Genomic DNA, 6112 nt, shown 5'->3' with positions numbered 1-6112 from the left:
AGCAGAACCTCTCTGGAGATCCAGACCAGATCCTGGCTGGAGATCCTGGCTAGAGATCCTGGCTAGGCTGCTGATCAACTGAACACTGTCTCCGTGTCCTTCCTTCTTCGCCGACTCCATCTACGCCTTTGGGAACCCCTGGACCTGCTGGGGTTGGACCCCAGCATCTGGCGCCCGAACAGGGTTCCCTTAGGTTAGCCCCCCCGCACTCGGGACGGATAGGACTCCACCATAGGAAAAGGGTGGATAGTCTTCGCCGACTCCGTCCACACCTTTGGGAACCCCTGGAACAGGATTCCCCTAGGTAAGCCCCCTCCATTGAGAACCCCCGCACTCGGGATGGATAGGACTCCACCAGGGTGCTACAGACCCCCCTATAGAGGATAAGTAGGGTAAGAAGGTGGATAGTACAGAACTTAGATTGAGAAGATGTGCCATACTGAGTCCAAAGAAAGAAGACTCTGTATTGATCTTTAGATTAAGAAGATGTGCCATACTGAGTCTAAAGAAAAAAGACTCCGTATTGATCTTTTAACATATATGCTTGTTAGCAGAGGAATTAAGGTTACTCCCAGTCAGACAGAACATTTTATACAAGAAATACGTCCATGCTTTTCTGAGGAAGGAAAGGTGCCGGAAAGGTAAATGTAGAGGCATGGGAGAAGATAGGCCCAAGGAGCCTTATCCTTAACCCCACTGCAGCCTTTCCACCCCAGGAAAGTGCAGGATTGGCAAGCTCTCCCTGGGGTGATAGATCAGGACTCAGGTAATAGCAGAAAGCGCCAATCCTACTCTTAAAATGGATACAAGAGAGCGTTTCAGGTTTTTCTTTTTAATGCTTGCTTTTAAAAAATAAAAAAGGGGGAATTTGCCGGAAGCCGGTCCATCCTTGCTGTTTCAAGGGACCTGGCATATATGGCACACGGTTCTTAATATGTTTGCTCACCTTCTTGGCGCTGTGTTTTAACCAAAGTCACCTCTCCGAGAAAGGTTGAATCCCCAGGTAGGGATTTTCCCCTGAAGTTAGGGAGGGAATAAAACCCCTCAACTAAGTGCCAGGCGGGTAATTAATCCCTTTAACTACGAACAATCATGCTTAAACTACATAATCTTTTCTCCCTGGAATGGAGATAAGAAACGCCCTAACCTTTGTAATAGAGATTGATAGGATTGAATCAACTGGTATAAATACAGTTGTAACAAGACAGAAACACTCAGAACTTAGAACACAGAATTCAGAAGACAGAACCTACACGGAGCCTGGAGACAGAGGAACTTCGCTGGAGAGAACATGGCAGGGGATCCTGGACTGAACCTGACTGCGGAGATTGGCAGGAGAGCCTGACTAGAATCTGGTGACTGAACCTGACTGGAGAACCTGAGCAGAACCTCTCTGGAGATCCAGACCAGAACTTGGCTGGAGATCCTGGCTGAAGATCCTGGCTAGGCTGATGATCAACTGAACACTGTCTCTGTGTCGTTCCTTCTTCGACGACTCCGTCCACACCTTTGGGGACCCCTGGACCTGCTGGGGTTGGACCCCAGCATATGGCGCCCGAACATTCCTTCTTCGCCGACTCCGTCTACGCCTTTGGGAACCCCTGGACCTGCTGGGGTTGGACCCCGGCATAGGAATATATCCTAAGAAACCCAAAACACCAATCAGAAAGAATGTATGCACCCCCGTGTGTATAGCAGCACAATTTACAATAGCTAAGATCTGGAAACAGCCCAAGTGCCCATCAATAGATGAGTGGATAAAAAAAAAAAAAGCCGTGGTACATTTACACCATGGAATACTATGCAGCTGTAAAAAAGAAGAATCTCTTACCTTTTGAGACAGCATGGAGGGACCTGGAGAGTATCATGCTAAGTGAAATAAGTCAGTCAGGGAAAGACAAGTATCACAGATCTCACTCCTATGTGGAATCTAAGTAACAAAATAAACTGATGAACAGAGTGGATCCAGAGACATGGAAGCATGGAACAGAGTGCGGAATCTCAGAGGGAAGGTGAGGGGGAGTGGGTGGATGGGAGGTAGTCAATGAAAAACCTTGTATGCACATATGCATAACCCATGGACAGAGACAATAGTGTGCTGAAGGCCTGGGGTAGGAGGGCTGGGACAGGCTGGAGGGGGTCAATGGGGGATAAAGAGGAGCTTATGTAATATTTCGACAATAAAAATTATTCAAAAAATAAAAATTGTCCTAGCTAGTTTGACTCAGTGGATAGAGCGTCAGCCTGCAGACTGGAGGGTCCTGGGTTCGATTCCGGTCAAGGGCACATGCCTGGGTTGTGGGCTTGATCCCCAGTGGGGGGTGTGCAGGAGGCAGTCAATGATTCTCTCATCATTGATGTTTCTGTCTCACTCTCCCTCTCCCTTCCTCTCTGAAATTAATAAAAATATTTTTCAATAGATCCAGAGACATGGAAGTATGCAATAGACTTATGAATCTCAGAGGGAAGGAAGTGTGGTAAGAAATTGACCAAAGAACTTATATGTATGTATGTATAACCCATGAATACAAACAATTGTGTGGTGAAGGCCTGGGGAGGGGTTGGGAGCAGAGTGGAGGGGGTCAATGCTGGGGGGAATGAGGGACAGCTGTAATACTTTCAACAATAAAGATAAATAAATAATAAATAAGCTGCAGGACATGTGCACATTGGAATACTATGTGGCTGTAAAAAGAAGGATCACTTACCCTTCGTGATAGCATGGATAGACCTGAAGAGTTATATGCTAAGTGAAATAGCCAGTCAGAGAAAGACAAGTATCACATGATCTGACTTATATGTGGAATCTAATGAACAAAATAAGCTGAAGCATGATGAAACAGACTGACAGATCTCAGAGGGGAGGGGGAATGGCGGTGATGGGAAGAGATTAACCAAAGAACTTGTATACATACATAGCCCATGGACACAGAAATAGTGGGGTAAAGGTCTGGGGTGGGACAAGGGCTGGGTGGAGGGAAGCAAGGGGGGACATTGGGGGACATCTGTAATACTCTTAATAATATAAATACATATATTTCTAAAAAGAGAGAGACATGAATCTCTATCATTCCCTCTGGGATGTGATGCTCTTTTTTAATTTACATCTTGACCAGGGATGAAGTAGGGAGGCAGTTTCACAGCATTCCACTTGACCTTACCCATTTTGTAGTTTTTAACCCTACAGGCTAAGAAACCAACTTGACTTGCCAACTACAACTACATTTATTCTGGTCATACATTCAAGGTCTTGGGAAACACCACTAGATGGGACAATGAACCCTGTTGACCTACCATTAGACAGGACTCTACTTATTACCTGGCTCCCATATTCCCCCATTCTAACACAGAGGTCAGCATGATGCCTCAAGTCCTTAAACAGAGCCTTGAAACTTGTGGGTACTCCTCTTGTCCCAGTGTAAGTTCAGGTTCCTTTGGGGGGAGGACTGGAAAAATCATCTCAGATGTTTGATGTGGTGTTGCAGGGGCCTTCCTTCTGATAATTTGGCTTTTTTAGTCAATGGGTTATGGGTCTGAAAACTGCCTGAGGTCTGTAAATGGGGCAAAAGTCTGTGGCATTTTATTAACCTCAACCTCTTAATCATCCACCCTTGGTTCCAATTTGATTGTATAGATTGCGCACCACCCATGTTGTCTGCCCATATGTTGTGCCTGTAGAGACACCTTGTTCTTTGCCTCTGTAGCTCTCTGAAGATAAAATATTTCCTCTACTTTCCCAGGCCCCCTTCCACTTTGATCTTACTGCTCATTATGCTCACTGAGCTCACCTTGTTTCTGAAGGTTAAGTGCCACCCTCAGGGAGCCCAGTTCTGTAACAAACCCCCTACTTTCAGCCTCAGCCTGCGGAGGACAGCCACCACTGAACTTTTCACTGATGCCGGTGCCCCCTCCCACTAGCACATTCTGCCCCTAACAGGTCTTCCAAGCCTTCCAGCTTTATATACTGATTCATTATCCAGCCTTACATACTCTGCCTGTTCTTGGTACTTACTTCTCTGAGCCTTGCAATCCCTTCTTTCATCATTTGCCAAGCAATTCTGGCATTTCTGCTTCCATCTATTTCTCCAAGCCTCCACAAGTCCTAGCAATACATTAGCACCATCTCCTGGCATCCTTGCCAGAATGTTTACACCCTTATCACAGGACTACATTCCTTTTCAATAAACTCGCCAAGAAATAAATAAATAAATAAATAAATAAACTCACCAGTACTCAACTATAGGTTCTGCCCTCCTTGATCCAGCCTCCTCAGCATCCAGACCCATATACTCTTGTGGTTCCTACAGATACAGATTGGCGAGGGTCTGCAGTAACTTTAGGGGATAGTGCTTTTTTAAAATTGATTTTAGAGCAAGAGAGAGAGAAACATCGATTTGTTGTTTCCCTTATGTATGCATTCATTGGTTGTTTCTTGTATGTGCTCTGACCAGGGATGGAACCTGCAACCTTGGTGTATCAGGACGACGCTCTATCCAACTGAACTGTCCAGCCAGGGCCCAGTGGATAGTTCTTTTCCTCCCTTATTAGGCCCAACATTTCCCCTGTTGGGTTCTGTGGTGACTTGACCCTAGTTATTGGTAGTCACCAGGAGGGGAGGAAAGAGTAGATTGTGAGAGGGGAACAGGTTTTATTGCAAAGTAGAGGCCTCTGTCTGTATCATTTTCAAGTGGGCCACTTTTGCAGGCCCTGGGACTTCAGAGGGATTGGTGTTTTGAGATGTTAGCCTACATTAATCCAAACGTCCCCATCCTGCGTCTCAGGGTTCTACTCCTTTCTAAGCAGGTCCTGACCTTGGCAACGCAAACTTTCCGGGGTTGAGAATTCAACCTTATCTGAAGTTATGCTGCTCTTACATTTTACCATCCGGCTTCAAGGAACCTCTGATCTCCACGCTTTTCCTTAAATTGGTGATTAACCACCCTCTCAGCCTTTCCTTGTCAATAGATCTCAGTAACAGCCATTCAATTCCATAGTCCTTAAAACTGCTACCTGCCCAATCTCATAAAGATTTGAGATAGAGCATCCACAGTGCATTCCCTTCCATCAGGATCCCATCCCGGTTCTACACCAGTGACAGGTTTAATAATTATGCTACTACAGCCTAACATGCACGGTCAGCACTGCACCAATCTCAGGTGATAGTGCCCTCATCGCCAGCAAGAGGACTGTCCGATCAGTATTTGGTTGAATAGTGGGAGGCTGTAGCCTAGCCGAGTCGACACATTTGCCTGGTGTGGTAACTTGAGGACTCTCTGACACTCCTCCCATCGAGAGTTGGGGTCTGCATCTACCTCTGCTTGATTCTGCACAGACTTGTAAATGGCTTGGCTGAGAGGATGATGGAAGTGATGCTATGAGGCTTCCAAGGGAGCCTCTCTCTTGTTCACTAGATGACTGCTCCTGAAGCCCGGGGCCACCTTGTAAAAAGCCCAACCACCCTCGCACTTCGTGCTGGGAAGGCCACGGTGGGCACTCCGGCCACATCCAGGCTGAGGTCATCCTTAGGCCGCCTCAGCCCAGCACAAGGCAAGCGAGTCAAGAAGCCGTCCCGGAAGTGGACCCTCACCGCCGTCCAGTCACCGCCACCCGGGCTCCAGACAGTGCAGCGAAGGGGAGCCACGCGCGGGGTTCCCCCGCCCAATTCCCGAGCCACGGAGTCCGTCCGCGCGGTAATGCTTGCCCTTTAAAGCCACCCAGTGGGCACTGGTTTGCGGGCACAGCATTAGATAACAGGCACACCCGGACTGTGCTTTTCTATCCGTTTCTTTCCAAGCATTTTGCGTATGTTTTGAGTCTCTGGTAAACAGCATGCTTTCGGATGTTGCTCTTTTTTTCCAACCTGAGAGTCTCGGAATCGGATTCCTGAGGAGGGATTCGGGACCTTTAACAGTGAATGCCTGCTTACAGCAAAGCCCCCGCCAGCACTTGGGCTTTTCACCTTTAGACCCATCTCCGCTCCCCATCCTTCTGGGAACTGTGGCACCAGGTTTACTCTGGCTAATTAGCGGGGCTCCGACCCTCCCGCCCGCGCGCTTCTCCCGCCGCAACACGCTGGGCGCTCCCGCACCTCCAAGTCGCCCCGCAGACCTGC

Source organism: Myotis daubentonii, chromosome 16 (genome assembly GCF_963259705.1).
Source record: "Myotis daubentonii chromosome 16, mMyoDau2.1, whole genome shotgun sequence".
NCBI lineage: Eukaryota > Metazoa > Chordata > Mammalia > Chiroptera > Vespertilionidae > Myotis > Myotis daubentonii.
The sequence above is the reverse complement of the archived record's forward strand: the minus strand, read 5'-3'. Positions refer to the sequence as shown.